The sequence below is a fragment of the Pinus tabuliformis genome, chromosome 9 (genome assembly GCF_031772625.1).
Source record: "Pinus tabuliformis cultivar Carrire ecotype Pingquan chromosome 9, CPIR1, whole genome shotgun sequence".
In the NCBI taxonomy this organism is placed as follows: Eukaryota; Viridiplantae; Streptophyta; class Pinopsida; order Pinales; family Pinaceae; genus Pinus; species Pinus tabuliformis.
The window spans coordinates 298216815-298240077 of record NC_142307.1 but is presented as its reverse complement, the minus strand read 5'-3'; positions in this window follow the sequence as shown (position 1 = coordinate 298240077).

Here is a 23263-nt window from a genome sequence, read left to right as displayed (position 1 = left end):
TTCGACGGGGCCGCACAGATACATGGTTGTGGAGGGGGATTTTGCTTATACCTCTACAAACAGCACTTCTACAAAGTCAAACTAGGCCTGGGAGATGGAACCAACAACTATGATGAGCTATTAACCCTTAGACATTTGCTGCATTTCACCCTTGCGCATGATTGCATCTCTGTTCAAATTTTTGGCGATTCACAAATTATCATTAATTGGTTCAATGATATAAATCAATGTCATGCCATTTCCCTTCAAAATATTTTATCTGATGTGAAAAATCTCAAAACAGGATTTAATCTGATCACATGTCAACACATTCACAGGGAAAACAATGAAGATGCTAACGGGCTTTCCAAGGAGGGCTCGTTACTTCCCAGAGGCCTGTGGATAATCAGCGAACCGGTGGACACAGAAATATATCAATACCACCATAGGCCGTATATAGACCGAGAATATCACAGGGTGGATCGGCCATAGGAATATGGTTGCTTTTTTGTTTTGTTTATATGCAGACTATTTATTGAAAACCACTGTATATTTATTATTTTTGCTTTTTGTTATTAGATCAACACAATCAGTCTTTATATTTTGCAAGATGACCGGCAGGTCATGATATTTGCACTATGCAAATTATGTATATAGCTCACATCTGAATCAGTTTGATAACGCATATGCCTACAGGCATCTACTACATGTAATTTTTTCTCATCAATGAAAAGATTACAATTTTTCTCTTCGGAAAAAAATAAATAATAATATAATATAATATATATATATATATATATATAATATAAATAAATAATAAATAATAAATAAAATAAATAAATAAATAAATAATAATTTACAAAATAGAGAATAATGATTCTCTCTAATTTTTATGGACTTGAGAACTTAAAAATATAAAAATGGGAAAGTAAAAGTTTGTTTCAATTTCCATATAAAATAATTCTTTAGTCCATTGGAGTAATTCTTAGAGAAGCTTGATTGGAAGATTGTCATTGTGAATAGAGCTATAGAAGGTTTGCTAGTTGAGTAGGAGGGATTGAGCTACAAATTGACATGGCACTGGACTACACGTGCCTCAATAGTTGGTAGTTCTTTTACTATTCTTTTAGTAACTAATTTGGTCATTAGAAAGTAACTATGTGTTTTGACCAAATATGTCTAGATGCAGTCCACTAGGTCAATGTTCTAAATTCGTGCAATTTTAATATGATACTATTGTTTATAGTCCTTTTCCTTCTTTTTCACCGCATCTGCTTCTAGTGGCTTGTCCTCTAAAATCTCTATTTCTAATCCTATATCTTTGACTATTTGCATTACAAATTGTATCAACGAAGAACAACTTTTTTGAATAATTAGTCAATTCCTTGGACCTATGCAAGTGAGCCTTCCAGGATATCAAAATTGTTAACTTTTGTATTACAGTACTTTGAGCTAGATCAAGGTGGTTCTCTTATCATTGTTCTAGCAAGCAATGAGCTTAGTGAGTTGCTTATTTTCCTTGTCATACTATGTTTCTCAATCATTTTTTTCAACAATGTATTTGTGAGGTTCTACTCAGCTTGAGTTGGACTTAGCTTGCTACAAAACTCCTCATGTACATGAAGGAATTGATGATTGATATAAATGGTTTCATGTCTAAACTTTTCCAAATTGACTACATCATTGACTGATTTGTGAATTTTCAATTGATGTAAAACAAATTGAGCATCCTCCTATTGGATAGTGACCTAAATCCCATGTTGTGGTCTATTAGTCTCATTTTTCAAAGTATCTTGCAACTCCTATATCTTTTGATTCTATTGTTGTTGAGCTTCATATTCTTCTAGTTTCAACTATGCTTGAAACTGGTTTCCTTGTTGTAACAATTGATGTTTCAATTCCAAGATTTTAGCATCCTTTTGCTTCAAAATCTCCATCAGTCTGGTAACATGGTAGACATTGGAATTTGTGTATACTCCAATAGAGTGAGATAATTCTTGAACTAAATCTTTTTCATTCAATTGTGATCCATCCCATACCACTTGTGGAGGAACTTCTATTTCTTCAATTCTTCTCTTCTTTTTTCTTCTTTTAATAACAACATTCTTCTGTAGGTTGAAATAGAAATCTAATGGAGGAATATATTCGATTTTTATCGGTGATAGTGACTGACCAATATTTCTTCCTATGAATTGTTATTGGAAACAATGGTAATGAGAGTTTTCAACAAAATTTTGGAAATCGCCAAGTTAGTCTCAATATGGACAAAAGTATCTGACAGTTGCTTAGGAGTAGAAGTCTTAAGAGGAGCCTCAGGTACTTTTTGTTTCCCAAGAATAGTTATTGTAGTTTTTAGAAATTTATGTGAACTATTAGTGAGAACAATATTAATCAGAGTTTTCAACAAGACTTCGAAGGCAACCAAGATAGTCTCTATATGGATAGGGGTATCTGACTGTTGCTAAGCATGTTTCTTAGGAGTGAAAGTCTCAATAGGAGCTTCAAAAACTTTTTGCTATCAAGGAACACTTGTTTTAGTTTTTAGGAATTCATCCGGTTGTTGATGTGTTTTTATTGCAGTGGTAGCTTTTCCAATAATGTCCTTTTTTAGGAGGTCATCAACAACTTCTGCAAACACTTGTTCAAAGTCTTCTGAATCTTTGTTAGGGATGACTACAAGAGTTTTAGATGAAGCTTCTGCAGTATGAGCTTCTCTAGTTGGTTGTTGTAAAATCAAAGGCGATGATTTGTTTCTTTTTTCTTTGTATGCAAGAAAATGTTGGTATTGATCAAGAGACAGTTCTAGAACCTTCTAGTAGGCCTACTCGTAGGACTGGACTCTATGAAATATATCATCATAGGGATACTTTTCATGTAAATACTTTCTCATAGCAATTGTAACACAATGGTTACTTACAATACCTAAAGGGTCATGATGCTGTAAAGGAATTTGGGCTATCTTAATGACATTGAAAATTAATAATTCTTTCTTGGCATGTGTCATGTTTTCTAAGGTACAAATACCAATTTGTATGCAAAATTGGGCTAAATTCTTTTAGATTTTTTATGTAAATCATAGGGAATGCCCATGTCGACTGTCTAGTAAGCTATCACTTTATAGATTAACCTGTCAAGAAAAAAAATGGAAAAGGCATGTGGAGCTCCTCGAAAACCATATATTTATGATAGGAGAAGTTTTATTCAAAATACCAATCATCAATTGGACCAATTCCGAGTTTGGCCTCTTTTGAGATTCAGAGAGGTTTTTAGCAGAACAACTTTTCATAAATGGAAATTATAACAAAATGGTAGATGACATAGAAGTGGTCACCATAATTTTCTTCCCAAAGCTTTGAATGGTAAATGTGAATGGGGAGTGGCTCAAAGGGTGACCATTTCCATCCCATGGTAGGAAAAGAAGTTGAAAAGAAAATGGAAGTATTAACTTGTTTGCATATATTTTCAAAGAGGATAGTTCCCCATTTGAAACAAAAAGCCTTTGAAGCCCTCTGATTGGGTGGAACCCATTCTAAAGGAAAATGTGTAACTCCTTTTCCACCGAAAATCCTACAAAGTATGGAGGTGACAAAGGCTTGTTATGTATTTAGAGGGACAATGGCATATTCTCTGGGAGACTCTTCTTTGAATCTATGTTCACTAATCATCTAGGGTTTAATCAATACATACATATTTTTTTTAAACTCAACACATTCCTTTTGAATCAATTTATGTATAAATTGTGTATTATACTAGAGTTTGGACTCAGGAAGTTTATACATAACTTGAAGGTCGTCAGGACGAAAATAACCCACAAGTGTGCCTCTAGTAGTGCATATGTAATGCACAGGCACGTCTACATGATTTACAACCTAATGAATCATGTCTTTGTATGGAATAATTCTTGGTCCTGCAATAATTTTATGCAAGGGTGACTTCACCACGTTGCACAAAGAGGTATCATGAGTAGCATCACCTCTTCTGAAATTCCATCAATTCCATCCTCAAGAAATTTATACATACTAAACCAGGAAGAGGCACCAATGTTTTTTTTTGTAATGATGATATCAAAGAACAGGTTGGTGTTAGGATTTTTATCGTCTAAGTCTTCGACTATTGGTTATGGGGATTTTTGTATCTTCTTGAGTTACTTACCCATGTTTTGAGCTTTGTGAAAATTCATCGAGTGAGAGAGATGAGTTCATAGAGAAGAATAAAATGGAGATAAAATTTGGAAAAAAAATAATATATATCATTTCTTAATAAATGGCATTAAACACTCAAATTATGGGAAATGCATGCAAGGTGGCATCCTAACTATATGTTGATAAGAACAATAAATGGCATTAAACACTCAAATTATGGGAAATGCATGCAAGGTGGCATCCTAACTATATGTTGATAAGAACAATGAACCTTGACAATATAATGTACTCATAGAGGTTCATTTGGTAACCAAAGACTTAAGATCTAATCACATGATTAGAGGTAATTGAATACACTTAATGTTAATACGTGGTGCGGGATGTTGGATGTATTTGTAACAATTCATGAAAGTGTTGTGGCGAGATGGAAAAATAAATTTACCAAAGGACGTGAAATTCAACTTTCTTCACCTTTTAACTAATGTTGACCTACCCATTTCCATCATTACAAATATTGTATGTCAACTAATGACATGTCTTCACATGACAAGAACAGTGACAACGCAAAATGTGAAGTTTAAAGCCATGTCATTGCAAAAGTGATTCACTGATGTAGTATTGCAGTTTGCTATTTACAAGTGTCAGGAGAAACGATTTGCGAGCTATAAATAGAGAGAGACAAAATTTTCTATGTTATTTCACTGAAAGTCATGTGTCACCGTGGGAATGCATTTAAGATTTTACAACTTGAAGACATGTAAGATAATCAATTTTTTTGGGATTTTTGCGATGTTTCAAAAGGAAGTAACCATCAGTTTTATACATATAAAGAAAAAACAAAAAGAGTAGGTTTTAGACATAGGAAAAATATAAAAAGGAAGGGTAAGGTTTTAGACATTTTTATTAGGAACCTCTACACAAAATGTGGGATTTTCGTCTTGCAACAAACTAGATAAGTGATGTGCGGAATAAATCATGTCTGGAATCAAAGACTATTTTGGTTTCACTTTCACTCTTTCCCAATTTTCATACATTTTTGACCAATTTTTTTTCAATAAAAACACATAAAAACATAACATACAAGGTATTTTGCTATTTTATTTTTTATATTTTTAGTAATTAGCAAATTAAAATGTAGAAACTTTGGATTTTGCCAGCAGATCAACATGTGATCCAGGTCGAGATCTCACTCTTCAAGAATTGAATTGCCTAAGTTTAGAAGCCATATTACTATATTTGCTCTAGAAAAGTGAGGGATCATAGGAAAAGGGTACAATATGTAATAGAAAATGACTTTTTTTGGGGGTTTTTTTGCAATGCTACAAAAGGATATAACTATAAATTTTATACATGAGGAAAAACAATAAATGAAGGGTTTTAAACATAGGAAAAACATAGAGAAGAAGGGAAAGGTAGAAAATAAAAATGAGAGGGGTCGTCATTTTTATTAAGAACCTCTATACAAATTGTCAAGTTGTCGTCTAATCACAAAACTCAAACTAGTTAAAGGGATGTGTGGAATAAGGCATGTGCGGAGGTAAGGCATGTATGGAGTTAAAGGCTATCGTGGTTTCACTTTCCCTTGATATTTCCATACATTTTGACCAAATTTGTCTTCAATAATGACATTAAAACAAATAAGGTATATCTCTATTGAAATGCATGAATGGCAGTCACTTCAAACTAATATCTGAAATTATTAACTTCTTTTTCATAATTGCAACATTATTGTATGTCTTAAGCTCCTTAGACTTGGTAAGATTTTTCGAAACATTAAAACCCTCAATCCACTTTTCAGTATTGAAATTATCAGGTTCCAAGGTTAGCAATTGATAACTGATAAGCAGTCACTAACTCTCAAATTTATCACTTTTGTTTATCACTTTACAAGCATTTTAACTCCAATTTATAAAGACAAGGGCATCTTCATTTCCTTGCACTCAACACAAAAATGAATTCTATGATAGAGAAATCATTACACCCAAGTCTAGATATTTGTGCCACTTTTTCAATAGGATTGATTCAATATGTTCTTTTGGCTCATCTTGTGCTGAACAATGAAACTTACCTTTTTATCTCCGCAGTTCCACACATATCTTTGTTTTGCATAAATTTCAGTTCCACATAAGTATTCGTTTCGTATAGTCCTGAACTCCGCAAAAAAATGAGCTAAAATGGTGTGATCTTGTGAGAAATTCATGCCTTCTTAGATAATTGTGTTAGACTTCATAATGATTTTCAAACTAGGAGACATAGGGCACGATCCCAAGGAAAAGACTATAAAACTCTCGCGACGCAACATTAATTTTTTATTTTACTGCAAGACTTTCTAGTCTTTTGCTTATCATTAACCACACTCCATTATCTTATTTTTAAACCATAAGTGCTTACATGAAGTATTGTGGCTAGACGTGAAAATATATTTGAATGACATAGAAGTCCTCGTCTCGCAACTCCTATGTGGGATAACGGGTGTGCGAAGCAAGCAACACATTTCCTTGCACCAATGAAATTTGACCCTACTAATTTCAATTAGCACTATGTATTAGTATATGGAATTTCATTATTATTGGACCAATGTACTATTTATGTTGTAAAAGCAAGGACTAACTTCTACATCTATCAACAATCGCTCTCCATATATCTAAATTTTGTCAACAAATAAACAGAATCCAAGTAACCAATAGAAATAAGTTCCTCACTAGATTTTGAATTTTCAAGCTATCTAGCACTGAAAACCTTTAATCATTGATTTTTCAAAAATTGTTTATAGAATTTAAGGTTAAATTGTGATTGTAAAAGACTTATCCAACTTGACATTATTCAAAGGAATTATAGGCTACTATCAAGTCTTATTGTCACAACTAAACATAATTTTTACTTCAATAATTATGTATGAAAGTGGTCTTTATTCCTTATTTAGAAAAACAAATCATAAAAATAGCTTCTAAACATATCGCAAGGAAAGAAAATAGAGATAGATGACAACTACAAAGAATGGAAATACCCAATTATATAGGGATTATCATATCAGAAAAGATAAGAAACTAGAAAGTGGTATAATAAGCATTCCTTCTAACATCACATAACAAATTTAGCAGATTTAGTAAGTCAAATTATAATCCATCAATTTTCTATCTACTTGCCCATAACACACATAGAAATACAACTCCAATAAAATTATGAATTAACAAAGTTAGAATATAAACTTATCTAAATATGATAACTATGATTACTAACAACCATCAAACTAAGTGATTTCCATAGTCAATTTCCTTGTAAAACTACATCACCTTGCCACACTATGTTACTAGGAAACAACAAAATATGGGTCCATTTCATATACACTAATATAATGATGCAGAGTAATCAACAAATCTACATTACCAAGAAATGAACCCAAATTTAAATCCCAATCATGATAATAATCATTAAAATCAATACTCTACATGGAACACAAATCGGATATCCAAAATTCTTGTCGAACGTTTATATTCATATTGGTTAACAACAAAAAATTAGATATAATATACAAGTTGAAATCAAAACCATAAAAAATCATGTTTAATTAATATTGTTGGTCAATGCAATAACATTTAGAATGATATAAGATTTCATACAAAATATTATCAAAATTGTTCACAACATTGCTCAACAATCAGGGAACTTTGGAAAATGGAATAGGATTCAGACCATTACAAGATTTCATAGAAAATATTCTAAGAATTCTTCTCAAGATTGCTTAACAGAGTCAAAATAAACAGAATAGGACAAACTATACTCTAACAGAGTAATCATACAATAAAACAACAGACCAGGATTGTTACCAAAGCATTAGAATTAGAATTGAAAATAAGCTTCTAAACCCCTAATTTAGATATTAAATAATGTCCAATTTTTTTCATATTGACAATATTGTTTGGTGCCTAAAGAACCTATTAAAATTTTGATACTTAATCGAAAAAGTAAATGCATTCATCCCAAGAGGGACTTAGAGTGGGTTCTTGTGAACCATAATGTAAATAAGGTACCAGCAAAAAAAATGAGAAATTGCAGTCAGCGATCATCTTAAATCATGGATAACACAATAAAAAAAGTAAAATGATCAAAGGTTGGAATATAAGAAAGGTGAATGCTTCAAGATTTAAAAACCCTCACAAAATGTGAAAAGATGGACCATCGTTTTTGAAATGTCAATTGCCATTTATCGCTGCTAGTGAAGTGATTAACAAAATTGGTTAATAGTAAACTTGGATTAATGATTTCTTGGAGGAATTTCTTTAGGAAATTTTGAATGTAATCTTTCATCGGGGGAGCCGCAATGTCCATTTTGACAGCTTGGCTGAATATCTCCACCTCAATTTCTTAAGTCTCCTCCTACAATTGTGCAATCAAAACATCTTAGTCTTCATCAACTTTAACAAAATTAACTAACCATTTGGTAATTTTCTGCTCAGTAAAATAAATTATATTATCAAAGTTTGCTCCCATTGACTCTTTTAAAGTGTTCAATCTAGCCATTAACTTGTCCTTTGAAATTAAACTAGTGTCATTTTTTATGCATGGACCATGTAGATCATTAATATTTTAAGGGCCTTGAAAATGACATCACTTCTTTTATCATTTATATTGTTTCATTTAGAAATGATCTCCTCCAATATGTTGATTTTCGCATGCCATCCAACTTTGATCCACTTCATGCATTTAGCCCCTAAGATCTTTTTCTCTCTTCTACGTATTTCACAAAGTGAAACAACCTTTTGAATGAAAGTAGATAATTCATTATCTATGAAATGCATGTCATGCTCAAGGTCATTTTCAACCCATTTAGTAAAAGTGCCTAATTATTTTTTCTAAATTCCTCATATGGGAAGCTACACCCCATGCATCTTTAATAATATTCAATATTTTGCTTATATTATTGATAATAAATGATTTTACTCCTTTTAGGAGGTGAGCCTATTTCTTAAATCTATGGGGCATGTCAGGGGTAGAAATTGCTAATGTTGGTGCTTATATTGCGAGTGGAGTCATAAACAAAGGAACAAGATTTAGAGTTTCTTCTAGCTCTTTTATTCTTCTTTTGAGCCTAAGATTTTATGCTTCTTGTTCCATGATAGAGTGTGTCAATGTCTCTCTAGTTCTTCCATATAAATTTAAGAGGTTAGTGACTCCAACTTTAGATACATCAATATCCATTTACATTTGATCAGTAACCTTTTTATTATGAACCTTTACTCTTTAAACTTTAAACTACTTATTAGCTCAATTATAGATTGCATTTTGTAATGTGACAAGACATTCATCGAAAGTGATGACTTCCTCAGCAATTTTTTCTATTATTCTTTGATTTTTACCAAAATGAGCAGTAACCCAATTAGGTGGTCCAGTGATCTTAACTTCCATGTCCATAATTTCTTCTACGCTTGGTGTTTCTTTGGAACTTCTCACTTTGGCTAATTGAGCCATGTGTGCTGTCTCTGGGATGAATTTGGGAGGGGGGTCCTGCTCATATCCACCACCTAATAGCCTATCATTATGTAGTCTCCTACTTGAAGTGGAATTTATATTCCTTTAAGTGGAAGATGAACTCGGGCAAGCCCCAATTGTGGAGGTTGGAGGTTGCTCCATAAAAAAAATTCCTCTTTTTATGCTTCTTCCTCCCATATTGATGTTGGTTTCTTCTGCAACTTCTTCAATATGTATTGGTAGCTCTTGGTTTTTAGGTATGTCGATCTAACTTTCTTCACTTTCCTCTACAACTATTGTAAATAAATTATCGTATCTAACAGTGGCTAAGTGTCTAGAAAAAATAGCTTCTGGATCAAAACCTTAAACAATTTAAACTTCACTTAAGTTAAAATATTTTAAAGACTCTACAGATTTTGAAAGGTGGCTCGTGTTCTTGACGATCACTCTCCAATGGTAAATAGCAAAGAACTTTTTATTTTATTATTTTGCATTCAAATAAAAGTATCCATGGATGGTATTGCTAAAGACTTCAGCATCAAAATACTTATTCATAAAAAAAATTGGTAGTAGTAGTGGCTTATCTTTAAATCCATATATTTGAATCATGGTCAGCTACATGGCTCTGAATTGTGTTACAATGAGGCTCAAAGGCCTATTTATTATTGAGAAACAATGGAAAACCCTAAACATCCAAAACCTAACCCTAGGAGATGAAGCGCCAAAACTATGGGCCCTGTTTGGGTAAATTGGTACATCAACTTCCTGGGGTCGTAACTTTGGCAAACGATCTTTGTTTGGCTATAATGATACCTCATTTCAAAGATCTCAAATAGAAGGCCAAAAAAATTGGGAAACTAGTTTGGGGCATTTTCTCCTTTTTCCCTAAAAACGTCGTTTAGGGCCTCAAAATGGCTTCAGAAGATCAGGACCCGAAAAACTGCCAAAAATAGTAAATTGTGCTACAATTAAGGAAACCGAAAAACTGAAAGAGAAAGTTTTGGGCGTCCAAGTGGAATAGGCGGGTGGCCCAATATCCACCTGGATCAACCCTTGAAAAAATAGTCTGTCCAAGACTAGGTCTCAAAATCCTTCTTTGTTGCTTCTCCTTCTTGGACAAGTTAATGCAAGTCAAACTTATTTCTTTATTGCACTTCTCGGCTACCCTGAAACTTCGGCCTCTTTCCCACAGATCTGCAGTTCGTAATAGTGCAATTTCACACGTGTGAGGAGTAGGAACAAGTTTTGAGGTGTTTCTCTTCATCGCTATATTTGGAGAGTTCTCTAGATGAACTTGGGTAGTGATGGAACTGATTTGGAGACCCTTAGATAACCTTCTCATAGATTGTTATGACACCACTGCAGAAACCCTAGCTTTTCAGCCACACGTGTGAGGTTCCTAGCCTAAAAACAGTGCTAAATGATTCAATATTTCCTTCATTCTTAATTTTGGGTATATGGTTGTCTTCCTTCACCTTACTCTCACGTCTTACTGCTTCAGAATGACCAAAATTGTGTGTCTCCAAATGAACGTCGAGCTACCTATTTATAGTAGTCAGTGCCTTCAAAAATAAGCTGACTTGATCATGTGCCTAGGCCGACATGCCTTTCTGGAAACATCTTTGGGCCGACTTCAAGGTGATTTTGTGACAAGGTCTTGGAGGGTTTATGACATGAATAAATTTATTTTTACAATGTGTAACATGCCCACATGGGTCTTACATATTTGACATTGACTCTATAGACTGTTTATGACTTGATGATAAAACCTAAAGGAGCACAATGGGAGCCATTACTAAAAATAAAATTCCTTGTTCATGAAACCTATGAGATAAGTATTATAATATTAATTTTATTTTTCTTCTTTTCATCAATTACATAAAATCACACTTTACACATGTCATTATGAAGACCAAACCTAGTTACACTTTTCGACACTTCCTCTTAACTAGCAAGGTATTCATAATGGTACTTGGTCATTCTCAATATGAAGAATTTTATCATAAGAAGAGTCGGATTGGTAACCCGTCTGTTTAGCATCATAACAACCAACATTGTTACATAGAAATTCCTTGACTAACAACTCTATCTCTCCACAAGATCTGAGCTCAATGTCAGCAAGACCAATGAAGTATAAACACCCTTATCATTGTCTCTCTCGGAACATACCCCATCCGGGTTCTCCGGGTGTATTCCACCAGGACTATTCTCATCTTGGATTCCTAGTCCTCAAAGAATATTGGTCGTCTACGACTACTCTTATATTGTATGCCCTAACTCATCCTCAAATAGTATCGGATGTGAGATTTTTACCCAATCCTCCATTATGTCTTCCCAAGTGAAGACAAGAATGATGTGTCTATCTCTCCCTCTTAATTAGGGATGACATATATGTTCCAATAAAGGAATGTACTCATTCCTACGAAAGGAATGTACCTAAACTCCCTCTTAGCTTAGGAATTTTTCTTCCAAGTTTCTACCAAATAAGAAACTTGTTTCCAGGCTCCCTCTTAGTTAGGGATATATAGCAGCTCCTCTGGTGGAAATGATGGGACAACTAGCTGCTTGAAGAACTCCTCTTCATGATGTCATGAACTTCTTTTCGTTATTTAGGAGTCTTCATGTTTGGGACTTCTTCATAGGGAACAAACCATCTATCACTTTCATCCATGAGTCAGTCATGACATCATCAAAAATTGATCCATCAGTTCATACATGGACTTCCTTTCATGCCATGCTCCCTTATTCATGCCACGTTTCCTTAAGTATATTTCATCCTACTACATGGGCATTGGTGGTAGAAGATATCCATAAATCTTCCCTCATAAGCTCTGCATAAGCCCATCCAGATATTTGTTCAAAAATAATAAATGAACACTTAAATCAAAATTACCTCTTTGAGGGTCTTTCACCATGACAACTTCTAGTTTGCATCAGCGTCTTGCATACATGTCGACACATCTCCCAAAGATATATATTGTCAAGGGTCTCTTTCTTTTTCAGACTTCATCAGAGTCTACACATCTTTCATGGAGATATCCTAGTCAAATCTCTTGGTCTTTGGATGTTGATTGTCGTTTTCATGGTTTCATATCCCACGATCTCTTCCTTCCTTTCTTGACACATTTCCTTCCCACGAATTTCCAATAAGAATTCCTTCAATTGATGTCAACCACTTCATATTACATATGGGGACATATTAGGTTGATTTCATCTAGTGAATGTGTGACCCGTGCATTCTTGCATCCTTTCAAAGGAGGAGATCCTTTTTATTTTGATCATGCTCTCAAGATAGAGCATTGATCCATGTTACCTGCAACCACATGACATGACTTTACAATATCGAATACAAGCATACATACCTCATTTTTCTTTGTATCATCCAAACTTCCTTCAGTAGCTTCCTTGATTGAAAAGAGCTTCAATCCCTTGATTTGCTTCACCTCTTATGTCATCATACCAACATCCCATGAATTCCACAAGTTTGGAATTCTTGATGAAACACTTGCTTCCCCTCTTGATTGGTGAACCTTTCGATGAAGATGCCATCAGAGAATCTTGAGGATCTCGAGTATCCCCAACCAGCATATGTTTCCTTTTGACTGACGTATGATGAGCTTTGTCCTAGATGGATTTTTCCTTTCCATAAGTTCCACTTATGTTTCCAATGAGGTTCCCAAGAGTTATATCCTTCATAGTTGATTGTCATACATTTCAATTTCAACCATCTTTCATGCTTCTCTACGATGATGTCACAAACTCTTGCTTTCAATGATTTTATGATGCCATGATGCATCCCATCATATTTATTATTGAATCATCATATCCATATCTTACAACAAAAGACTTGGGAACTTGAAAAGAACTAGGTGAGGAAGACTATTTCGTTCATAGTAGAGATCTATTACTTCCTCTTTCTTGGATTTCTTCATTTCAGCGTCCTCCATTTCTTCTGTGATATGAAGTTCTTCTCTTCCTGTTTTGTTATTGTCCTTCTTTATCTTAGGACAATCTCTTTTGTAGTTCCCATATTCTTGACACTCATAGCATTGAATCTTAGCCATGTCCCTTTTATTTTCCTAGAACCAAACTTTCCAAATTTTCCATTTCTTCTTTTCATTGTAGCATAAGCTTGATTTTGCTCACCAGCTCCCATATCAGATTTGGATTTTATTCTAGGTTCTTCAATCTTTCACAGTGACCATAGATCCTATAATGGAGTAGTTTCTTTCTTCCCATAAATACTTGAAGTAAAGTTACCCCACTCCTCTGGTAGTGCATTTAGTACAATTGTAGTCATTTCTCTATTAGACATGACTTCTCCCAAATCTTGAAGTTGATCCCAGATCTCTGATATCCTCATAAAGTATGAGGTTATCCCATCTTCCCTTGACATCTTCAGCTTGTAGATTTCTTTCCTTAATGAGATGACTTCTCTAGTAGTGCTTACGGAATACAACTCTACCAATTTGTCATAGATTTCTTTTGAAGTTTCAAGTTTTGATACACAAGGGATGAGGGGATCCTTGGTGGATTCTATGAGAATATTTTGAGCCCTAACTTCACCTTTCATATACTTTGCAAGAGCTTGAGCATATTCCTTCCCTGTTTTAGTGATAGATCCTTTGACATGTTCCATAACCTCATTTTCAATGAGATTCAGATTTGTGTTTTTCTTCCATGCAAGATAGTTTGAAGCCACAACCAATTTGTTGCTTTCCTTGCAAAAATACATTTTGACATATTCAAATGTGGACATAAATATATTTACTTGATAGCATGCTCCTTCTTCTTTTTTCTTCCTTGATGATGATATATAGGATAGAAAACTTCTCCTTGATAAAGGTAGTTTTCTTCAAGAATGATCCTTGATCACACAGAGAGTGAGATCTCTTTGGATCCTTTGATGGTGATGTCTTTTTTATGAAGATCATTGATGAATTATTGGTGATGTATTTAATGGTAAGGACCTTGCTTCAACGAGAGAGAGATCGCCTTAGAATCTTGATGACAACCCCTTTTGATCTAGCTTCCTTTGGATGAATAGTCTTCGAGACACTTCAACTTCAAATTAATTGAGATCGGATCCTAGGAATGCTTCTTTGATTGAGGTATTGTTTTTACTTTCTTCAAGATGACAATTTGATCTTGATCTTGAATTGCTTCTCTTGGATGAATTAACTTCAAGCTTTGTAGATATCTTCAACTTGAGTAGATGATGATCTCAAGACTTCCTTTGTAGATCTTGACTTCAAGATGATATTCTAGATTTTCTTTGATGTCTTCCTCGAGATTTGATCCTTGAGTGTCCCTTGAAAATATGCCCTTCCTTGACTTAGTCACCTTAGCTCTGATACCATGTTGAAAGATCTAGGTCATTGACATTAGGTGATTTCTCTTTTATTGATAATTGTTTGTGCATGTTTTTTACTTCTTAGATTAGGATCTTCTTTTACTTATGCTGTTATAGTGTTATTTTTAATCAAACAACGACCAAAGAATAATCCATAAAGAGGCAAGAGACACAGAATATGGGCTATCAGCCAGGGCCAAAAACTCTCCCACTTGAGAGGAAAACCCAAACAAATTATTCTTCTTATAGAGACTTCAATTAACGAATACCAAGACCAATACCATGTCACAAAATCCTTCTTTGTTGCTTCTCCTTCTTGCACAAGTCAACGCAAGTCAAACTTCTTTATTTACTGCACTTCTCGGTGACCCTAAAACTTCAGCCTCTTTCCCACAAATCTGCAGTTCGTACTACTACAATTTCACGTGTGAGGAGTAGGAACAAGTTTTAAGGTGTTTCTATTTTTCGCTATTTTGGAGACTTCTCTAGATGAACTCGGCTAGCTATGGAACTAATTTGGAGACCCTTAGATAACCTTGTCTTGGACTGCTATGACACCATTTCAAAAACCCTAGCTTTTCATCTGCACGTGTGGGGTTCGTAGCCCAAAAACAGTGTTAAATGATTCAATCTTTCCTTCCTTCTTAATGTTAGTTATATGGTTGTCTTCCTTCACCTTACTCACACTTCTTGCTACTTCATATTGATCGAAATTGTGTGTCTCCAAATGAAGGGTGAGTTACCTATTTATAGTAGTCAATGCACCCAAAAGTAAGCTGACTTGATCATGTGCCTAGGCCGACATGCCTTTCTGGAAACATCTTTGGGCCGACTTCAAGGTGATTTTGTGAAAAGGTCTTGGAGGGTTTAGGGTTGTGACAACGTCTTGTGACATTGACTATATAGACTTTTTATGACTTGATGATAAAACCTAAAGGCTCACAATGGGAGGCATTACTAAAAATAAAATCCCTTGCTCATAAAGCCCATGAGACAAGTATTACAATAATAATTTTATTTTTCTTCTTTTCATCATTTACATAAAATCACACTTTACACATGTCATTATGAAGATCAGACCTAGTTACACTTTTCAACACCCTGAACCGCAACACCAATAGCTACACACTCACTCTATTAGCCTGTCGACTGCCACCAGATACCCTGCACTCCATGCCACAACGAGAAGAGGTGAAATGACCCAACCCCGCTGGTATCCACCAATCGAATTAACCACTAATATATTACAGACCCAGGCTAATACTGCCAAATGACCCCTCACTAGGAGGGTCCAAAGGAAAGCCGCCCAACTACACGCAGGGAAGGAAAAACACCCAGACTCCCAGAAGCCTGAGTGTCACCAGAGCCACTGGACTTCCCTAAATGGAATCCTTCGTCCAGTAGCACCAAGAAGGAAAAACCGGACAATGTCAATCAAAGAGAGCCAAAATATGGCATGCTCCAAAGCCTGAGCCCGAGCAAAATCACCACCACCGAAAAACCTGGTACCACTCGCAAAAGCACCAACCACTATACACAGAGCCAAAGCACCACCACCTGAAATACCAACTCAAGAACCTACCGACGCACGAGGCACCTATACCCAACAACATCCACCTCTCCAACCAGCAAACCCTCTCGCCAAAAAATGAAAAGGAAATTTTCACCCATAATGGCAAGGAGGGAGTTGTTACCTTCATAATCTCGCAGGATGAGCGATGGTTGGAGGTCTGCCACCATACCCATACGACCTAGAGAAAAGGAACCACATACCAATTCACATCCTGTAGAGAGCCAAATACCATTTGGAATGTTGCATGATTGACACTACTTAACCACCTTATCTCAAGTGCCATGAATCCCCGAGACTATCCTGTTATCTCTCTCGTAGGCGAGGGATGATGTTTCACATGTTCTGAAGTAGAGAAATTAAACACAACGTAATGGGAAGGTAGATTGCCTGCCCTCCTCTGCCCATGCCAAATGTCATATGTCATGCTTCAGACCTCAATGAGTTCCAACTGTCCACCACCCCCATCGAGAATCAAAATTATAATTTTTAAATAACTTTATAAGTTCATTTTTAATGAATCACTCAACATACATCACTTAAATAAAAAATCATTTTCATTGTAAATTTAGTATTTGTAGAACTCTTAAATTAAAATTATTAATTTAATTGAAAAATAATAGAGTCTACCAAGGAAATCATTTTTAAATGTCACTGTTATTATAAATTTATTATTTTCAAAACTCTAAAATTAAAATTAATAATTTAATTAATAATTAGTAATAAAATTATTATTTTAGCAAAGAAATATATAGGAGGAATCAGTCGATATACCCCTCAATGTAGCGAGCTCTCCTCTGCAGCTGTTGAACGCGTGACCTAGCTTGGGCGATCGTTGTTCCCAGCCGCCTTTCAGCGGCCCCCTATCACCTCAATGGAGCAAATGGATCCTCCATAAGATGGAGATCCATTAACAAACCACCTACAAGAGCAAGAAGATATAGCAAATGCGTTCGCATCCCTCATCTCTGCTATTGGACCTCCAAAAAATAGGTCGTCATTAACCAAGTTTGTGAAGAAACTTGATGACATCCCGGAGATATCCCTCCCTCCGACTCTCCCTCAACGAGCAGCGTTGTCCCTAGGAGAATGAGGTCTAGTTGGCCAATTCACAGGTTTATGGCCATCCCCCAAATCTGTCCAGAAATGGGTAGAAAGAAACTGGACTTCATCAATCACTCGGAAAATCTCCATAAGAATATGTGAAAGAGGATATTATACCTTCCATTTTGAAACAAAAGAAGATCATGATTTAATCTTTAGGAACGGCCCATACTTCATGGACATGAGAGGATTATATCTAAACCGATGGACCCCTTATTTTGATCCTGAAATGGATGTTCCCAACATTGTTCCAGTGTGGGTTTGACTACCACATCTTCGTCTTCACTGCTTGGGGAGATGAATCAGTAAAAGCTATTGGGAATGTTGTGGGGAAATACATTGAAATATGTGAACCAAAAGAGAACATGCATGCGTGCGCAAGGATATGCATCGAAGTGGATCTAGGTAAAGGCCTCCTGGAGGCAGTAAAAATCAAAGTAGACCAATGGACGCATATACAACAGCTGGACTATGAACAAATCCCCTTCAAGTGCAATGTATGTCATGAATACGGTCATTTTGAAAATAGATGTCAAAAAAAGCAAGAAAATGAGAATGTTGAAGAACCTGAAACCAAATGGGAGCAAGTCAAACAGAAAAAATCATCCAACAAACACACCATCCCCCCTTCATCCCAACCTCAAGCCTCCTCTAAACCTTCTCCATCCTCACCCATTGTTGATAACCCTTCCTCTCTTATAAACCCCAACCCCTTCGGCCCCTTGGAAGAGCCCTCAGCTCCCCCCTCTCCCCCCTCCTCCCCTCACCCCCCACTCTCCTCCCTCATGCCTTCAAACCCTTGAACACCAAAAAAATGCAGGAAGAAAATCCAATAAGGAGTTGAGAGATGAAGACGCAGCTAAAGAGATGGCACTATGAACACAGCAACCCTTGGACTCCTTTGGAAAAAGTTCCAGGAATAATGAGAAAAATATAAATCAACACAGAGGGAAAGGTCCCTCATCTCACCAAACAAACAAGTAATGATTGTGGTCTCCTGGAATTGTCATGGACTGGGAACACCTTTCAAAGTGAATGAAGCAAGAGATATCTTAGCAAAAGAAACCCAAACATATTCATGATTCAGGAGACCAAAACAAGCAGCCAGGAATCAGAAAAAATAATAAAAAACTTAAAAAATTATGACGAAACAGCAATACAGGCCATAGGGGCCTCAGGAGGAATTTGTACACTATGGAAGAAAGGAAAATGGGAAATACTTCAGCAAAAAAAGGAACAACATTGGATCAAAACAGATTTAAAGGAAACAAGCACCAAGGAGCAATATTGTATTATCAACGTAAATACTCCAAACCACTACAGGGGAAAAGAACAATGCTAGAGCACAGTGTAAGAAACTTTAAAAGAAACATAAAACAGAAAAGTAATTTTGGGAGGGGACCCCAACCTAGTTCTAAATATTGAGTAGAAATTTGGAGGGTCCTACCATACAAACCCATCTAGGGAGGGTCTCGAAACAATCATGGAACAAAACAAGCTAATTGATATTCCACCAAGCAATGGAAAGTACACGTGGAATAATAAAAGGGTGGGAATAGCAATATAAAAGAAAAATTGGACCGAATATTGGTTCAAGAAAATATCATCTCAAGTTTCAATTCAACAAGATCAAAAATTATTCATATCATGACATTTGACCACAAGCCGGTGGCAACCACTTTGGGAATGATGGATAACCAAGGGACACTACCTTTTAAATACTGCCCAATATGGGACAGCAGTGAAGAGTTCAGAAATTTAATCTCAGAAGTGTGGACACAGAAGGTCGCAGGTTCACCTCACTTTGTGTGGGAAACCAAGCTAAAAAATTTGAGAAAAGAAGTGAAAATATGGGCAAGAGAGAATGAAAAGCAAAATAAAAAAAGAAGAGCCAAGATGATTAAAAAAATGGACAATTTACAAGAGGCAAAGGAAAATAAAGAGGAGGATAAACAGGACTATCTACAAGAAAGGGAACTCTTTTGGGAAATATACAGAGAAAATAAAAAAGAAGAAGAAGAAATGAGATTAAAGTCAAGAAGTCTATGGCTGAAAGTTGGGGACAAAAATACAACATTCTTTCACAACTCCATGAAGCTTAGAAGAACAAGAAATCAAATTGACAAAATCCAAGTAGATGGACAAGAAGTAAAGGGAGTGGAGGAACTAAAAAAAGAAGCACATAACCACTTTAAAAACTTCTTGACAGCAAATGAAGAAACAACATACCATGATAATTTTCTGCAACATACTCCAAAAAAGATAAATGAAGAATAAAATGTAGAAATAATGAAAGAAATTTCAGAAGAAGAAGTAAAGGCAGTAGTATGGAGCCTCCACCCGGATAAGGCACCGGGCCCAGATGGCTTCATAGTAGCCTTTTATAGGTAGCACTGGAAAACTATAAAAAAGGATTTACTAAGAATGGTAAGGAATGTTTTCAAACAAAAAAAATTGGGAGGCAACACAAAATCTTCCTATCTGGCATTAATACCAAAGGAAGCAAACCCCTCCACTTTCAGCAGATTTCGGCCAATCTCCCTATGCAAATATTCCTACAAGATAATAACAAAGATCATAGCCAATAGACTAACGAAAGTTCTTCCAGAAATAATATTAGAAAACCAAGGAGGTTTTATCCCAAACATGCAGATCATCCACAATGTAATAGTGGTCCAAGAAGCCATTCACTCAAGCATGTTGAGAAAAGAAAAAGGAATTATTATAAAATTGGACATGGCCAATGCTTTTGATAGAGTCAACCTACCATACCTCATCGTTGTCCTAAAGAAATTCGGATTCTCAATAGAAATTATAGAGGTCATCAAGGCTTGTATCATGGATCCATGGATAGCACTACTAATAAATGGAAGACCCAATGACTTCTTCCAAAGCTTCAGAGGACTGAGACATGGATGCCCACTATCTCCTTTCCTATACATCATAATGGTAGATACTCTAAGTAGAGCACTGGATAAAAAAAGGAGAGAAAGAACCATAACTGGCCTGTAAATTTCAAAAGGAATCAAAAGTATCAAGCACTCTTTGTTTGTTGATGATACTCTATTGTTGGGAGGTGCCTCGAGCATAATTTCTCAAAGATTTAAAAAAAGTCATGGATAATTTTTTGCAAGTCTTTGGTGGTCTTTTAAACAATACTAAGTGTAGAATTTATGGTTGGAATACCTCTCCTAGAACCATGCAAAGAATCTCACAGATTCTTGAGATCCCTATTCAAGAAAGTTGGAACCACTTCTTCTACCTTGGACTACCCATTTCAAAATAAAATTTGAAATCGGAGTTGTGGAGTAAGCAAATTGAAAAAATGAAAGAGAAAACTCAAAAGTGGGGACTGATGTGGTTGAACATGGCAGGCAGGGTAATTCTAATCAAAGCTTTGTTCAAGGTGCTCCCAATATATCAATATGCTACAATCATGGCACCGGAAAGTGCACACAAACAAATGGAACTAATTGTGAGAGGCTTCCTATGGCAAGGAGGAAAGAAAGAGAATAAAAAGTTTAGTTTGGTAAAATGGGAGCAAGTAACTTTGCCATATGATAAATGAGGCTTATCTACAAGGTTGTCTGGCCTGATGAATGTCGCCTTAGGAATCAAAATCATTTGGAGAATGATAACCGGCAAGGAGAGCTGGTGGAAAAAAACTCTAGCTTCAAAATATATGAACCACCCAAGAACAAATTTGTTGCTAGAAAATATTCCAATAAGACCGTGCACGCAAGTATGGAAGCTTGTAAAGAAAATAATACCAACAATCAGCAAATATATCTCAAAAATACAAGGCAACGGCAAAAAAATCATGATATGGGATGACAGAATAATGGGGAAGGAGCCTTTAAACCTTCTCACAGGCCATGAAGACATACAAAATTGGATGAAGAGTAGAGGATTCACAACTCTTCACTCCACCTCTAGCTGGGAAAACCGAAATTGGCAAGACTGGTACATTCCAAGTATCCCTCAAAATCTAAAAGGCAATGGGATCGCCTTTGGCATCACCTCAAAGGAGTAGCACTAACAAGCATGGAGGAGGAAGACACTTTTGTATGGGAACCAAGTGGAGGAAGATATACAGTTAAGACATGATACACAGCTCTACAAGAAGAGCAGAATCAACAAGATTGGGCAGCATGGAAGTTTATATGGAAAACTGAAAGCCTCCCAAAAATCAAAATCTTCATATGGACCCTACTAAAAGGAAAAATCCTCACTTCTGAAAACCTCAAAAGAAAAGGCTTCTATGGTTCATCCAGGTGTCAGATGTGTTTAAAGGAAGAGGAGACTATCCAACACCTCTTTCTGGATTGCACGGTCATAAAAGAATGCTGGAAGCAGACAACTCCTTTGGAAGGTAACCTAAAATTCTCCAGAACCCTCATGGATTTCTTTATAGAATGGAAGAAAACTTACCCCTACTCAACGAAGAAAAAGGCAACCATTAAAAGGTTATGGGAAAACCTCCTAGCTATTCTTTGTTGGAAAATATGGCTCGCAAGGAATAAAAGCATCTTTAAAGATCGGGCACCAAAAATTGGAAAGATATTATCAAAAACATGGGGTCTCACCTCTGAATTTTTAAATGAGAAGGGTACAACAACAATATATAACAATATCCTATAGCAAGAAGAAAGGGACTGGATAAGCAAGGCAACAATAAAAAACAATGGAAATAAAAATCTCACAGACACACCTAAAGTACAGGATTGGAAGATCATATTAAATGAGGAAGAGTACACAATATGGAAAGGAAACCAAAACAGATTTTTCTTGTTCTTTGACGGGGCCTCTAAAAACAATTCGGAGAAAGCAGGGGCTGGAGGAACAATAAACGAACCCTGGCGGAACATGCTGGTCTCTATGAATGGGGACTGGGGGAAACAACAAACAATAGAGTAGAGGCCTACAGTCTATTATTAGGCACAAGGATACTTAAAAAATGAGTTATTAAAGATCTAATAATATTGGGAGACTCAACTATCATTATTGAAGCAATTTCCAGCAACAAAAATCCTTCAAATGCAGCCATGAATCGGATTTTCAAATGAATAAGGAACAATCTGGTCAATGCAGGCAAAGTCACATTCAAACATATATTAAGAGAGCATAACAACACAGCTGGCCATTATGCTAATATGGCAATTACTAAATTGGAAGGAGAAATCAGAGAAAATGAAGAGTTCTACCATAACTCAGTCCCTTAGTTCTTCAATGATCATGACAAATAACACATTCCTCAAAAAAATCAGAAGACCAACAAAAAGAAGATCCAAAGGACCACAGCAAATGAGTACACAAATACATCAACAACCCAAAACTAATGGAAAACTCACGATTTATTCCAAGCCCAAAACTCATGGAAAACTCATGATTTATTCCAAAAAATCCTGAGAGAATCAAATTTTGATTCTAGCCCGAAGTCCAAGGAGGATAAGCCACTCTTTCACTGGTAGATCTTCACAAATCACACTTTCTATGATAGTCATCCCCATCGCCTTCCTTCTTGAAATTTCGAAACTATTATATCCTCATTCATATGTAGCCCTGTCAATGAGAATACTGAGGCCTTTGTTTCTCATTCCCCTCGTCGATTTCCCGAATCCTTTGCTTCACATTCTCCACATTCAC